This window comes from Rosa chinensis, chromosome 7 (assembly GCF_002994745.2).
Source record: "Rosa chinensis cultivar Old Blush chromosome 7, RchiOBHm-V2, whole genome shotgun sequence".
NCBI lineage: Eukaryota > Viridiplantae > Streptophyta > Magnoliopsida > Rosales > Rosaceae > Rosa > Rosa chinensis.
This window is the reverse complement of record NC_037094.1, coordinates 49,421,414-49,438,485: the sequence shown is the minus strand read 5'-3', so window position 1 is coordinate 49,438,485 and position 17,072 is coordinate 49,421,414. Positions and strand designations below refer to the sequence as shown.

The window sequence follows — 17,072 nt, the reverse complement described above, 5'->3', positions numbered from 1 at the left end:
CGTCGATCTATTCTCTCTCCCCTCCCGTCTTCGGCCTCCCTCTCACTGTCACTAACGCTCGAACCAGGCCTCCATCGAACCAAGCCTCCGGCGAATCAGACCGCGACAGCTTCTCTCTCTCTCTCTCTCTCTCTCTCTCTCTCTCTCTCTCTCTCTCTCTCTCTCTCTCTCTCTCTCTCTCTCTCTCTCTCTCTCTCTCTCTCTCTCTCTCTCACTGACGCTCGACCCAGGCCTCCGGCTAACCAGGCTTCCGATGAATCAGGCCACGACGGCCTCCAAGTTTGATTACGGCCTCCTGAATTATCTCCTTGGATTAGACGGCTCTTCTCCCCCGGATTTAGGGTTTCCTAGTGGTGATCCAGATCGGAATTGGTCTCGACGACTCGGTCCAGATCCTAATCGGCCTCAACGACTCGCTGGTCCCAGTCTAGATTGGAAAACGTGCAGAACCAGAGAGAGAGATTTCCGGATCCTGATTTTGATTTTGATTTTGGCCTGCGTTTTGGATTTTCCATTTGAAATTGATTATGATGGATTGAATGTATAAGATGGTGAATTCAAGCCTTGAAGAAGGCAGGTCTGCAACCATCGAAGTTGAAGATGGGAGAAGAAGAAGATGTGGGTGCCCAGAGCATTTTCTAGGTGCCCAAATCAATTTTTATTTTATTTTTTGGTAAAATTGGGGCAAAATGCCCAGAAGGAAACAAAAAAGAAAACAGAAAAAAAAAATTAAGGGGCAATAATCTGATTATTGGGGGGTAATAATACGATTACTGGGAGGGCATTAATATGATTATTGGGGGAAAATAATACGATTATTGGAGGGCAATAATATGATTACTAGGAGGCAATAATACGATTACTGGGGGGGGCAATAATTTGATTACTAGGTATTATTAGGGGCAATAAAATAGGAAGCCGGAATCCGGTCACCGGAGTCCCGCGAGGTCTCCGATTACTTTTCTCTCTAAGTGACAAAGAATGAGAGGGCAAACTTGTCCTAAAAAGCAATAAAAAATACTTAATTGGGTAAATGGGTAAAATATATATAAGATATTGTGTAAGTGGGCAATTTCTTATAGTGTTTGGATAAATGGGGTTAATTAACCCCAAGTGTAAATTGTCATTATCCTTAAATCTTAAGGGTTCAAAAAACAAAAGATCACAATCGCACTATAAAAATTTGGAAACAAATTTAAAAAACTTCAAAACAATCCGTATTGTTTTCTTCAAAAGCTTATGCAAAATTCTTTGTTAATTGTTATAAATAACATTAGTACTTTTTATCAAAATAATTTTTAGAATGTCTCTAGTTGGTTGGTTATTTTCTTCTCTTGGGGGGAGGGGGGTAAACTCGACTCATGAAAATTTATTAATATATTATTTTTCTAATAGAAACTTTTCATTGCCTACCTTTTCAATTTGAATAGAATTTAAGTATATAACCTGTAATAGACATAATGAAACTACATGGCGGGCTTTCTCTGCTAGGGTTGCGATAGTGCCGCTTTCGTCGTCTCATAACCTTCCTCCATCATCAATGGATAACCCTTTTCGGTACTGATTTCAATGCCGGCTCTTTTGCACACGGCTTATGTTGTTCTCAGACCATGGTTTTTGTCTGCGCCAATCCATATCTTTCAAATCTAATCTAACCTTAGCCTTCATGTTTCATGGGCGGATGAGGTTGTGGTGCAACCTTTCCAGATAGAGATAGTGCTAAATGTTGGCTGGCTTTGACCAATCCGAGCATGTCTGAAGTCAATGACTGACATCGGCTTTGGTTTAGTGGTGTAGAGGCTGGATGAGGGGATCGAGATGGGTCATTCTTTGACCATGACCATGATCATATATTCAAATTATTGTCAAGCTCGTGAGTAAATTGAATTTGTTAAACTCGACTCATGAAAATTTATTAAAATATTATTTTTCTAATAGAAACTTTTCATTGCCTTCCTTTTCAATTTGAAGAGAATTTAAGTATAGCCTGTAATAGACATAATGAAACTACATGGCGGGCTTTCTCTACTAGGGTTGCGATAGTGCTGCTTTTGGCGTCTCATAACCTTCCTCCATCATCAATGGATAACCCTTTTCGGTACTGATTTCGGTGCCGACTCTTTTGCACACGGCTTATGTTGTTCTCAGACCATGGTTTTTGTCTACGCCAATCCATATCTTTCAAATCTAATCTAACCTTAGCCTTCTTGTTTCGTGAGGGGATGAGGTTGTGGTGCAACCTTTCCAGATCGAGACAGTGCTAAATGTTGGCTGGCTTTGACCAATCCGAGCGTGTCTGAAGTCAATGACGGACATCGGCTTTGGTTTAGTGGTGTAGAGGTTGGATGAGGGGATCGAGATAGGTCATTCTTCGACCATGATCATAGGTAAATTGGCACAATAACCTGTATCGGATTCTAGCGTTCATGACTTAACAAATCATTTTAGCAGGGGTTCTGTTCAGAAGATTCCTTTCGGTGAGTAACGGTGGCGCAGACAGCAAGCAACGATGGTACAGCAGTCAGGCACCAGTAAGTGACGGCAGTGTGCAATTAAGCGCAAGTGCTGGTGGAATGAACGTAAGGCTCCACAGAAGGTTACCATGGTCTAATGAGTGCCTAGAGTCTGCTGGGGTGCCTGAAGAAAATTCAATTGGTCTTAGGCCTTTGATATGGAAGAGGTGTATGGGCTTGCTGCTATTTGGATTCATATTTAGGATCCAGGAGATTTATGGGCTTTACTTTTTGCTATGCTTTGGATTTGGTTCTTCGGTTAAGTAGAAAAATTCTCTTTATTCAACACATTAATTTGTGTGGAATATGGATCGGTCATACTACCGGTTACATTGATAGAAGATTACCCTCTGTTCGACGTATTCTTTTGCATGGAAGTATGGTTGGTCATTTCATTGGTAACTTTTTACATAGCTTGAGTTATGTCTAGTGCTTCATCGAATGCGTTATCGCATTCCTTAGTATCCTTGCTAGGTTACCCTTTGCTGCTTTTAATATTGTTGCTGTTATTTTTCATTTTGATGTATTTGCTACATCTATCCAGTTGTAATTATTATTATTATTAGAGTGTCACGCCCCGTTCTGAGATAAAGAATATTCTCGAGTTAGAGCGTGAATTAAAAGAGAGAGAATAAAATTAAGATAAAATAAATTGTAAAACAATTAATGGCACGTTTACTTACTTGGAATGGAAAATAATCATGAATCGGAGTCAAGTGGAATGGGAGAAGAAAGGAATCGGTATTGATTCCGGAGGAATGATTCCTAAACCCATCTCCCCCCTTCGTAATCGAATTCCTGAGTATTCAGGAATCGATTCCTGATAAGGAGGTGGGACCTACATCCATTCCGATTTCTTCATGTGTTAGTAAACGCAGGAATTTTTTACTCCGTAATCATTCCCTTTCCTTCCAAGTAAGTAAACATGCCCTAAGAGAATTTCCATTATTTATAAATTGGAGAAAATTATGTTTAGTCCCTGTACTATGGCTATGTCATCGTTTCAGTCCCTGACATTCTAATTTAGTCTGAAAAGTCAATGAGGTCACAATTTTCGTCTAATAGGTCATCGCCGTCTAAATAATCCGTTAACTGCTTAATGTGGCAGATAAGTAAACGTCAACTCAGCGCCACGTAAGCGTGGTGAATGTTAAAATGTCAAGAATAACCCTAGCCTCCCCTCTTAGTTAAAACTTTTTAGTTCTTGCTACAATCTCTTCTGCCTCTTGTTCCTTTACCCAAACATCGGCCTCATCACCTAGCCCTTCTTCTTCCTCTTCCTCTCATCAAATCCAACCTCAAAGCTGAAGAAGACACTCTTGTTTCGGAACCCGAAACAAAGTCATTCCATGAGACCAAACGAAGAGAACCCAATGAAGGAAGCAAAGGAAGTAGCCAAGAAAACATCACAATCCATAATTTCTCCAGAGGAGGTTTCAATTTGGGATTGAATTGAAGGCAAGTAGGAAGAAGAAGATGAGTAGGCAGCAGCAGGCATACACTACTGGTTCTAGGGCTTCGATTTTGGAAAGAAGGAAGGGCATGTAGTTTTTGTTCTTGAATGTGGAATTGCAGTTTTGTGTGTCGGGATTTATGGGTTTTGTGAGGATTTTGGTGGTAGTGAAGGTAGGGATCTGGGGGATGTGCATGTGGTGTTTGCGGTGACAGTGATGATGGAGGTGGTGACTGGGAACTCGTTGTTCGGGAAAGTAAGAACGAAAGGGATAGCGGAAGAGTTGGTTTGGCTACGGTGACCTGTGCTGTGGTTGTGGCTTGGATATCCAGTGCTCGAACCCGAATGGATACCCAAAATCAAAAATTCAATCTTTTGCATCTATGAAACAATCGAAAATTCAACTCACCTTAATCCCACCACCATCTCCAGAAAATGAAAACTCACTATAAACAAATTGGGCCAAGTCGGGAAGAGCTTGGCCTCTTCCTTCTCCTCCGACGAGCTTCAAATTTCGTAAACATGTCATCTTTGACTTTGGTTCTTCTATGGTTCGGCAAGATGTCATCTTTTTTATCAGGCAAACTCTCAACTTTCTCTGCTTCTTTGATTCGTCTGCTTGTATAAATTCAAGTTGGGTTTTGTAAAGAATCAAAACTAGAATCTGGATTTTAGGTATTTTTGGCTTTGATCAGTGAGGATTTTGGGGTCTTCTTGGTTCCCAAAAAACAGAGAAAATTGATTTGGAATTGGGGTTTGTGTTGTGTTGCTACTGACATCCAATGTTCTTTTAGTGATTGAATTGATTATTCACAAATTGGGTTTCTAAATTAACCTTGATTTTGATTGAGATTACTATGAAATTGAACTTTTGCAACTCGATGTTGGTGAAATCCTGGGTAAGACCCATTTTGATGATGGTGGTCTGATGAGTTCGATCAAGATGGGATAAGACCCATATCTACTGATAGTGATGATAAGACCCATTTCTAGATTTCCTTTTAGTGAAGAGAGAGAGGGAGGGGGAGGGAGGGAGAGCTTGGTGGTGGTGGTTATGGTGGTTTGGGTGTGAAGAAGAAGAAGAAGAAGAAGGTAGGAAGAAAAGAAAAACAAAGCGCAACAAAAGAAATTAAAAAGGAAAAAAATGAAAGGAGAAATAACAGAGGTCACTCCTCAACACGATGTTTTTTTAATAAAACATCATGATTAACTATAATTATGTTTTATAACACATGACAGTTTTATATTGAGTGGTGGTATCACCACAAAAATATTGGTGGTGAGCAAATTTGAATCAGGATTATATTGGACGTTTCAGCACTATCGTGCTGAGGAGTGATGTGACGTAGAATGGATTGCCACGTCAGCAAGTTAATGGCCCAATTTGACGGAATTTTAACAATGAGGATCTATTAGACGGAAATTGTGACATAAGAGACTTTTCAGATTAAATTAGAATGTCATAGACTGAAACAATGACAAAGTCATAGTACATGGACTGAATAGAATTTTCCCCTTTATAAATTCATCATTTAGTAACGGTTTAAATGACTTTCCGGTGATTTTCAAGAAGAAACATAAATCCTTCTATGAAAATTCAAGAAAACTAAAGTCGGTGAGTCGTGTTATGTTGGTTAGCTAGCCTAACTAATACTGTGGAGGTCATGGGTTTAAATCTCACTGACATCAAGGGTAGGGTGGGGAGTTACATTGTCGTCCAGAATAAAAAAATAAAAAATAAAAAGTCTACAAGCAAATCTTAAGTTCGACAAAATAACAATTGCAGGGCTTCTCACAAAGTAGATCCCATTATTATAAAGAAAAATTGAAAAGTGGAAAAAGTCCAGCATGTCTCGAAAATTACCAACAGAAAAGAGAAATCACAAGTTTCTTTAGCTCACACCCATTGCACCTGGAATCTCAATGAAGAGTAATCTTACCTGCAAGAATAATAATAACATAGTGATGAGCTGCCACCGCTCAATTGAGGAAAATCATCCTCACACACTCATGTCTCAATAACTTATTAGGTGAAGCAAAAAACGCACACAAGCACTAAGCAACACTCACACCTCAAACTCCAATCCTTCATAATGAACCCTTGTTCCACCCTTCCGCAACCCATTTTGCGTCATCTTATCCTCCGCGCGATCTCTAAGTCCAAATCATCCGAAACGGTATAATTGACTATACGACCATCAATATCCCATATCAGAATCACCAACATAGGTATAATCGATATTCCCTTCTTTGTGTACATGCACAGACTCGCCTGAACCCTTGTGCCTATGAGGTTTGGATTCACCTACACGGCTACACATAACATTCCCACCCCCCAACAAATGATATCCCCACGTCTCCGATAGGCAACAAACGTTGTTGGCAATTCTTTCTACTGTAGAGGTACCACATGCAATCATTTACATTTGCAACAAATACAAGCCATTAATTTCCATTACTATCCGCAAAGTCAAGCTCATACCATGGCATGTAGCCGATAAAACATGCATTATATAAATATTTATACGATAGCAATGCAATTCACAAAAAAAAAAAATAGAGATGCATTAAATATATATCTATCGTTTGAATAGAAACTGTTTGAACTCAAAATTAACATTTTTTCCCAACAAGGGGGACTCGAAGAAATCTGGGCCAATATCTGTGGCCCAAGCCATATATTTTTGATAAGTTCGGAATATATTGTTTAGAGGCTAAGTAAAGCCAACTTGAAGACCAAGTGATCTTAAGGCAAATCGTGATCTTATCGGTTTACTATTAATAATCAAGATATTTGATAATTAATAGTGGTTTGGTCGGTTGCAAAGATGGAGCACATGGAAAGATCTTTGCATTAAAGATGGCCCCATGATTTTGTTTGGCTAGGATTCTAATGGACATATTTGGCAAAAGATCAACAAGGACTCCTCTTAGTTACGTGCATGTCATGGCTTTATCAATTAAGGAAGGGTAGGTGAATTAATGAAGCTTTCATCCATAATTGCATGAATCTATTAATATATAGAGCTTTTTACCAATAACTACAAAATGACATTACTATTTACCAATAGCAGACTCCAAAACCAATAGCCCATGCGGCCAATAATTGAAACAATCTGTCAGCCCATTTTATAGAAAAAACACTCAAATATTAAGAAAATTATGAAACATGCCACTGAGACTCACATAACCCATTTCTCCCAAAATCAGAACGGTTCCAAAATCGAAACCATCCCAAAATCCAAATCCTCCCTAAATCGATCTAGGGCTCCGACGAAGGTAGGGGACGAAGAAGCTGGCGGATCGAGGCAGCGAAGCAACCGATGAAGGGAGGCTGCGAATCCTGCGAAGGGAGGCTGCCAATCAGGTGAAGCAAGGCTGCGATGCAACTTGCGAAGCGAGGCTGTGAAGCCTGCGAAGTGAGGCGGCGAAGGGAGGCTGCGAAGGTTAGCATAATGCATTAGATATTATCTGTAATGATGAATCTTATAAAAAAGATGTACAAACATGATTGGGCTACTAATTTGTAATTGCTGCAGGTTATCAATTTGACTATGTATTTGATTGGACAATACTGAAGTATCCACAAATTGGCTCCGGTTCCAAAACACGAGTAAGTACTTAATTTGTTCGGGTTTTCTCTAAAGGAAAATAATATCCTTTTTGTTTGTGTGTATATCTGTATCGATAATGATCATTATTTCATTTGAATGTCTTTCTAGCAGGCAAGTGCAAAACCAGCTTTGAACCCTAGACCTTCTGCAGAAAGAACAGAAACGCCTTCAGGTTTGTAAGTTTAAGTTTTCAAGCAAGGCTTGAAATGCATCAATCTTTACTTATGTAAATAGGTGTTTACAATATCTTCAATTGTTGGTCTTGGATCTGTGGTTTAGTCTTTGATTGAATTAATTTTTAATTATATGAATACTTCAGTGGGACAAGATTTTCGAGATAGATTCTCAGGTGCGGTTGAAGCATTTTCTAGAAGGAATGGTTATGGGCATGGTTCACATGGTGATAACTCCATACATAGATCAACTGATGATGCGCCATCATCCAAAGATGTGGTGAGTGGTGCCAACATCTTATACACTTTATGTTTGAGAAATTCTGAGGGTCAGTACCTTTAGCCTCATGTTGCCACAGGTTTTGGCATGGGTAAGCTATAATGACCTTGTGTTGTTTATTTGTTTTACAATTTGGTGGAGCTGTACTGATCCTAATTTATTTGTTATTTCTGCAGGGCATAGCAACATTTTGTTTGTAGGTCAGTAGCTATAGGCTGATTGTTAGTTTTATATTGAGGGTCAGTAGCTCTAGTTTGTGTTTATGTTAGTTTCTTATGGTTCTTAGTTCTTGCAAGTTCATGGATTAGTTGCAAATTTTGCTGCTTGTATCTTCTACTTCCTTTCATTTTTTTCTTTTCCAATTTTTATCTTGGAAAGAAATAGAAGAAACTTTAGAGATTAGGCTCTAAGTTTAGTGACAGTTTTTATGTGTTTGAATGCTATGATTTTTGAAGAGAAAGGATTAGAGTTGTAATCGCCAAAGCATTTTTGGGCACACTTTGTCATCCCTTATGCTCTGTATTGTCGATTGACTTGCAGGATGGAGCTAATGAAAGCAATGCTAAAGTGAGCAAATGCAAGAAGGCCAGGCTAGTATACTACTAGGGATCAGTACACTACTGAGGGTCAGTATACTACTGGGGCTAGTATACTACTGGGGGTCAATATACTACTGAGGGTCAGTACTCCAGGAAATCCTGCTGGAGAACTTCTTCACTATGAGATGAGGTGAAATTCAATGCAACTTGTATGTGCAAGCAGCAAAGCCAGAAATAAATGATATATTGTTCAAGTTTCATATTGTAATATTTATAAATAGTTTTTGGAATTATTAAATAAATGAGTTGTTTCTAAGAAAAACAAAGATGGAATATAGAAATATTATTTATTCACAATGTTACTGACATTCAGCAGTGTTAATTCACATTATCAAACTCACAAGGGCAGATTCATAAATTACTTACCAATATAAATAATTCAAAAAATGAAGGAGTCTGACCGCATGGGCCATGAACAGTACCTCATGGGTCATGAACAGTGCCAAATGGGAATTAAAAAAAACAGGTCTGCTAATGGTAATTTATAGACTAAAAGTGTAGTTAGTGGTAATTTGCTATAATATATATATATATATATATATATATATATATATATATATATATATATTTATATATATATATATGGAAGCATGTGGTCAAAAATGAACATATATATATATATATATATATGTATATGTATATATGATGTGTATATGCAATTAAACATGGCGAACATGTTGTCCTCCTTTACTTCAAGATGGTCCATGCAATTAAGTCTTATGGCGGAGCAAGAAAGGAAGGGCATAATCATGCTTGATGGCAGTCAACACACACACACACACACACACACACACACAAGTTAATTGTGCAAGTTGCATGGTCCAAATTGATTACGTGGGCTATATGTATATGCATGCAATTAATGACCTCGTGAAGATATATGAACATATATACATGCATATCCTACCACATCTAAGAGGAAGATTACGTCCAAGACTCTAAGAGGCAATTTATCATTGCCTACATTCTAGCGGCGACAGAGGAGGATAATTATTAATTGACTACGATAGATATCAAAACTATTAAGAGTTTTGATTTGATTTAAGGCCAATAACTGTGGCCTAAAATATAGTATTTCATTCCTATTAGGAAGGAGAATCTACGGGCAGCCTATGTATAGAGGCTACAGCGATACAATAAAACACAACTCTCAAATCAACTAATCATACAGATTATCAAAGCCTCTCTGGAGCAAACCTACCCGCAACCTAGTTGCAACCCAGCGAAGCAAGGGTAATGCCCTCGCAACCCAGCGAAGCTAAGGTCACGCTTTAGCAAAACCCATGCTTTCTCCAAACTTCCCAGTGATTGCTCTGCTCAACCAACAACGTTGAGTATCGATCCGGTGTCGCGAAGATATCACAACCAAAGCCCTTACCGGTAAGGCAAGAAGTCCTTTTCCGAAAGGCATAGAGAAGAACCTGGTAACGAGGTTGGTCCTCTCCTCGTCCACGGCGTTTGATCAAGAAGTCAGGTCAAGGGATTCTCCGACGACTGCACTCTACGGTGCTGGCATGCCTGCGCACACGCTCAAAAGAGACAGTTTGCACCCATACTGGTTTTGGAGCCAAACAGAAACCCCTACCTCGGAAAGAGAAAATGCAGCTAGCCTTGTTCCTGCTCCACACTAGTAGTCCCTCCTTCGTTACTTCGTAGTTCGCGTCATCCACCAAGGTGCCCAAAAGAAACTCTCTTCTTTCTCTCGTTGAACAGAAGAAGAAAAAGAAGAGACGAAACTCTCCTTACAATCGGTTTTCTTCTTTAAACCATTCCTAATGGAATTGGATTGAATTTCATAATTCCCTTCCCTAACTTTCCTCATCAACATAAATTCTAATTTCTCAAATTAGGGATAGCAAATATCTCCATCGGGTAGGGTACCCATAGGGTATTCGAACCTAAAGGAGAGAAATTCGGGGAAATTCGGGTAACGGGGATGGGGATCCCCAGTATTCGAATTCTAAAATCGGGTACAGGGCGGGGATGGTATATTGATCCTATCCCCGTACCCACCCAATAAGAATCATCTGAAATACATATATATATATATATTATTTATTATAACTATTTTTGATATTATTTATAAATAAATATTTATGTAAACTTCATGTTATTGTCAAAATTTAAATTTTATTAATAAATATGTTCAAAAAAAGGAAGATTTTTTTAATAAAAGATCTTTATCAACATGTTAATTTTCCTTGATTGAAATACGAAATTTATTTTATTTTGATGTTTGATTTTAACTTTATATTTTACAATCCATAATTATTTGTATAAATTTTTGTATAATAAATTAGTAATATTGTTAACCGAGATTTGGACGGGTACGGGGACCTAATCCCCAATGGGGACGGGGATGAGGAATCCCCAGTATCTTATTACGCGGATTAGAGAGGGTACGAGAATGGAGAATAAAGTCGGGTATGGGGATGGTAATTTAATCCCCTTACCCTACCCTACCTTAACTTTCTGTAACAACATAAATTCTAGATTGAAATCCAACATTTCCTTCACTAACCTTCTATTACAACATAAAAGCAACATAAATTCTGAATTTAAATTCAACATTTCCTTCATTAACCTTCTATAACAACATAAATTCTAAATCCCAAATAAATTCTAGCCTAACTAATAACTCCTAATTAAACTCTCGTTAAGTCATAATAGATTCTAAACCAGAAAACTCTCTTTCTCAAAAAATGTACTGCCCGTAAGAGAAAATAGAAAATAAAATAAAAAAACAAAAATTTAGGGACGGGTTATTGCGTGGAGTTGTAAGTCTTTTTCAAAAAGAAAAAAAAAGTATAGCATATAACCAAAAAAGATAATACTTGTGCAGCAATTAAATTAGATGAGTGCAACAATTAAATCAAACTCTAACCTACCAATTTGGATATTGTCAATCTATTTCCTGACATTTTAATTTTGATTAATTACACCCCTACTTTTTCAATTGTTGCCGATTTACCCCCTACCGTTAATTTTTGGATTTTTCATCTAATTTCTCCATTAGCTTGATTAGTATGTGAGGAGTATTTTCGTCTTTCCGATCCAATTGTCTATCGAAAAAGAAAAAAAAAATCAAACCAACAATGTTAGATTTTAGGAGAGAGGGATCTGGAGAGAGACATGCCACTGATCGATGAACCTCATGATGAAATGGCGCAGTCAATACATGAGCCATTCTGGCATCTGGATATGGCGAGAGAGACCATGTCAGAGAGAGAGAACTGCCCTGACCAAAAGTACAAGGATATGAGTACATAAGACCTAATGGCAGTGGTCCATTTTAACTGTTTTTTTAATCCTCTCTGCTCTCTTCTCTTATCGATGTTTATGTTCTCTTCGATGTGGGACTTCTTCACATGTTGGAGCCAATGAATTTGGTAAAACCAGCATTATGTATGTGGGTGTGATCTTTGCTTAGTTGTTTACGTTAAATCTGGAACAAATAATCCATTTTATAGACCAAGTGTCGTTTGCTCATATCTCTGACTCCATAATTAGTCTCAACCATTCTTGTGGTTGAGTATAAATCGAATTAGATCTTACCCGCTACTCTCACTTGGTTGCAGGTGAACAATGGTTTGAGAAATTGTGTTTTTGATCTAATATGCATCATATTTCCATTGCACTTGAAGGCTTGTGGGCTTTCTGGGTTCATTTCTCTCTTCAATGGAGAATAATATTTACTGTCCGACATAATCTATCTGGGCACATATTAACTCAAGGTAAGAGACCAATAAAGCTCTCACATATTAACGAAGGATTGTTGGTGACAGATTTGGTCTCTCCCTATATCCCTCTCTCCTAAAATCTGACATTGATTGTTGGTTTGTTTAATTATTTTTCTATAGACAATTGGAAAAACGAAAATGCTCCTCACAAGCTAACTAAGTTAACCAAAAAATTAAATGAAATGTCTAAAAGTTAATGGTAGCGGCTAAATCCTCAACAATTAGTAAAGTGAGGGTGTAAATAATCAAAATTAAAATGTCATGGGGTAAATCGACAATAACGGTATAAGTCAGGGGGTAATTTGACTATTTTGCCATTATTTTATGTGAAATTTTCTTCTTCTTATTTAACTTTATTAATTTAGAGCCAATCCGAGCCTAATTCAAGGTCGAGCTTTTCCAATATTCAAGCCGAGCAAGCTTGAACTTGAAAAAAATTATTCAAGGTTAAGCCCGACTCAAGCTCGATAAAAAGAAATTGAGCTAAGTTTTTTCACCTTGGCACTTCGACTCGGCCTATTTACAGCCCTAAAGTTGATGGTCCAGTTTAGCTAGACCACCAATACATAGATCTAGTTTACTTGTATATCAAAGTGATTTATGAAATAGGAAAAACTGCCGCATCGGCGTAATGTAATCCAACGGCCAGAAACGAGAAAAATTTCAAAACCCAATTTTCATCTCGGAGCACCGGATCTTCCCCCTTATGTTCACCCTCGGTCTTGAACTAAAGAAGCAACAATCGAATTAATTATATATGAGGGCCCTTCCACTAAAGGGATATTTTTTATTTTATTTTTGTCATTATAAGGGATCACTTGTGGGACCCATTTTCAATCACATTTCAGCACCGTTCAGTTTTTCAGGTTCAAATGTGTAGATCATTTCTGCAAATTTTCAGCCAAGTTTATGACTGTTAAGTAGGGCTGGCTTAAATTACCATACCTACCGAAACCAGCCGAAAACCGGCCGAACCGGTGGCCTCGGTGCCGACAAATCCTGTACCCGAAGGTACGGCACGGTACTACCGTACCGAAGCAAAGTTATCGGCTTGGTAGCGGTACAACCAATTGCATAGGTTCGGTGTTACCGAACCAACCGAGATAGCAGTTTCTGGATTTAATTCCAAAAAATCCTACGCTCTTGCGTTTGCCAAGCATTGAACCTTTGCAAACATCACAACAAACTAGAGCCTCTTACCACCAGGCCACAAGCTTGCTTGTGTAAAGTTAAGGAAAAGCAAGTAATTAAATGGAATAAGAAATGATGAAAATTAAAATGTGTTTCGAGTCGTCTTCTTCGTTCTCTGACTTCTCTCTGTTTCTCTTTCTCCTCCGTTCTCTCACTTTCTGCTCTCTATCTCTCTCTCCATTTCTGGCTCTTGTTCTTCTTATATTCTTTTGCTTCTTCCTCCATTTTCTCATCATTTTACTTATTCATTCCTCCACTTCTTCTTTCACCTCTAGCTATGAATCAAAAATCGGATCTCCAACTGACTTTCTAGATTTGGAATTAGGAGGGCCGTTGTTCTTCCTCACTGCTGCCGCAACGTCGGTCGACAAACCGAAACCGAGCAGCAAAGTCGGTATACCGATTCATCAGTAACCGATCTATCGGTATCGGCGGCGGTTCAAAAAATTCAGAACCAATGAGTTTCGGTTCGGTAGCGGTGTTAGAGCAAAAAATCCTGTTATCGGTACCGAGCCAACCCTACTGTTAAGGTATCAAATTAGATTAAATTAATAGACGGACCAAATCTGTTCAACATGCAAGAGGCATGTTGCAAGAGGCGTGCAAGAGGCATAGCACATAAAGGAACCTCATCTAGACATGCACCTTACACACTTAATGAATATATCAGCACCAAAGAGAAAACGATGGGGAACCGCTGCAGTTGGGCCATCACTCGAGAGGTACTGTGTAACATCAAGCATATAAGGTGACAAGATAGAAAATGGTCTCCAGAATTTGACAACCTAATGCTCTGATACCAACTAACAGGACCCGCCCCCGTATTTCACCTTGAAATCCGAAGTGGCCCTGCGGGGTCCACCTTAGAAGAAATTATTCCAAAAATTGGGTAGAACTTCTCCTAAAATGGACTACCCAAAACCTGTAGAAATGAAATTTACACTTCTAAATTACCCATCCTTATTCTCCTGGAGCCACCCTGCTCCCCAAATCACAACATCGTCCAATTCACATAACACAAAACGCAACTTGAATAACATTAATCCCACAAGTAATCAGAGCAATTCTAATAGAAAGGTAAACAAGGAAAACCTAATTCAAAGGCAATTGCGGAAGCCATGCTATTGACTATGCCTCAACTCCATGTACGCCCGACCTCAACTAATTTCGCCTGCAAACTGGGCATTTGAAACAGAAAGGCCCAGGGGAAAAGTATTGAAAACACGTTAGAGTGAGTGGACAAAGATAATTAACTAAGAAAAAAAATCATTTAAAGGGAGTAAAAGTTTTTACTACTTTCCCACGTATTTAAATTTATAAAACCTCGATGCATGCAACGTTTATAAAACATATCTTTTAAATCGAGAACCTCGTAAAGACAAGCCTGCCCCGCTGGTTAAGGGAAATCGGACTAGCCCCGCTAGTCAAAAATAATATAAGAAATAGGGGAAAAAGATAGCCATACGAATGAGCCTCCTAGGCTCGGGTGATAGCCTCCCTGGCTAAAGTACTCTCATATACTCCCGTTATATACCCACAAGCCACTAAGTGTAGCGATTAGGATACTGGGCTTCAGCATTACTGTCACAAAGACAGTAACCAGCGCCACAAAGGCGGACGAGCTTCAATGATCCCATCACCTCACCATAAAGGCGGACATCAATGCTAGCATGATAAATAATCACCCAAAGTATGGCAAAAGAATCCGAAAACAAATAAATCCATAAATACATAAGGGTTCCCCAACTCTCGCAAATGAATTTCCAACGATGTGTCCCACACGCCAAGATAATCTCAAGTCAATGATGCATAAGCAAGGAAGTTCAATAATGAACTAATATTCCATTTTAGAAAATACCATGGAAAATAGTTTATTGAAAAACAACATAAATCATATATTTGAATCTGAGCATAACAAAATTAATATCCGAAAATCACAACCGGAAATAATTCATAATCACTTCTTGAAAATCATCAATGCAAGTAATTCCACGAGATAAATCGAAATCAAAATCTGAAAACAATCATATGCTCGAAAAGTAATATGATAAATAACTAGAGCATTACTTTAAGAAATTAATGCATGCATCATTATTTAAAAACAAAAGTCCACTCACAGTACTATACAGTCGACCATGCATACGAATTTCCTTCGTCGAGCAGTAACTCGGTATAGTGCCTTGTACACAAATATATTCCGTGAATAACAATTCGATCGGTAATTAAATACAATTCCCAAAATCAATCCTCTTAGTCCAACATCTCTATTTCCTTCTCCGATTTAACCCAAACTTTACCACCAACACCATTTCATTAATTCAAAGTTTCTAGGGCAAAGTTAAGAGAAATCCAACGGTGGAATTCTCGAAAATCAATAACCAAACTATTCAACTTTGGAAAAATTCCGATTAATATCCAAACCTCCTCCAATTTCCACCAAACTTCACATACAAGCTCCACAACATTTATAGGATTTAATTGGGCTAAAATAGAAAATAAAAAGCTGCCCTACTTGGCTCCACGCGCGACCTACAGCGGCGGCCACCACCTCCAATGACCACCAAATTTTGGCAGCAACAACAACACAACAGACCCAACAATTTTCTCAACTACAACACATTCCAATTTTACCTTAAAGCACTCGAAATTGGCCAGTGAAGAAAACCCAGAAAAACCTCCGAACCCTAGAATTTAAAATCGTCGATTCGACCTCCACACTGCAAATTGAAGTGAATGGCCTTAGGGGGAAATGATCACCGGTTTGAGGCACTCCTACTGTCCCAATTTGGTGGTCGAAAAAGGCCGGAAATGGCTGAATTGCCGAAAAAGCTCAAACTGCCCCCGTGAGGAACCTTGCTTTGATTCGAGGTTTTTCCGGCCAAATTGCCGAAATCCAAGGGCACTAGCGTTAAGAGAAGGAAGAGGCGATCACGTGGTGGCCGATTACCCACCAGTTGATGGCCGGACGGCGGTGAATTGAGGGGAAGAAGGCCGACGCGGGGAAAAGAGGGAGACTGAGAAATCAGGGTAGGGGTAGGTTTCCCGAAATGGAAACTTACCTTGGTAACTTTCTATATATATAAAGTTACCGTGAACAGTAACTTTAGTATTTTGGCCATAACTTTCGCATACGAACTTAGATTTAAGCGTACCACATATGCACAGACTCGGTTTAATGTTCTTTATAACTTTTGTGAAGAAAATTTTCTCAAATTTTGACCCGAACAAAAAGTCAACTTTTAGGGCCACTAAAAGTATCGAAACAAAGTAAAAAGTGAAAATAGTTGTCGTTTACCGTCCAGATGACTAGTAAACAGGTAAATTAAGATACGGAACATTACATGAACCGTTCATGTTTATAATTATAAATCACAATTATAAATACCCAAACGATCATTACTTTGGCTGAAATTTTACAAATTAATCTATTCATAAAGACATAAAAACTAAACGGTGGAGATGCTAATATGTGTCTAAAAAGTTAGTCTTATAAGAGCATCTCCAACGGT

The 17,072-nt window shown here is 38.5% G+C and overlaps 1 long non-coding RNA gene across 1 annotated transcript; it reads left to right on the top strand.

Annotated features, from left to right (window-relative positions):
* The first annotated feature begins 7,064 nt into the window (after nucleotides 1–7,064).
* LOC121050374 lies at nucleotides 7,065–8,097 on the top strand. Its single transcript, XR_005802788.1, has 4 exons — nucleotides 7,065–7,412; nucleotides 7,506–7,579; nucleotides 7,692–7,752; nucleotides 7,900–8,097. It is a non-coding gene; the product is annotated as an uncharacterized LOC121050374 (long non-coding RNA).
* The last annotated feature ends 8,975 nt before the right edge of the window (nucleotides 8,098–17,072 follow it).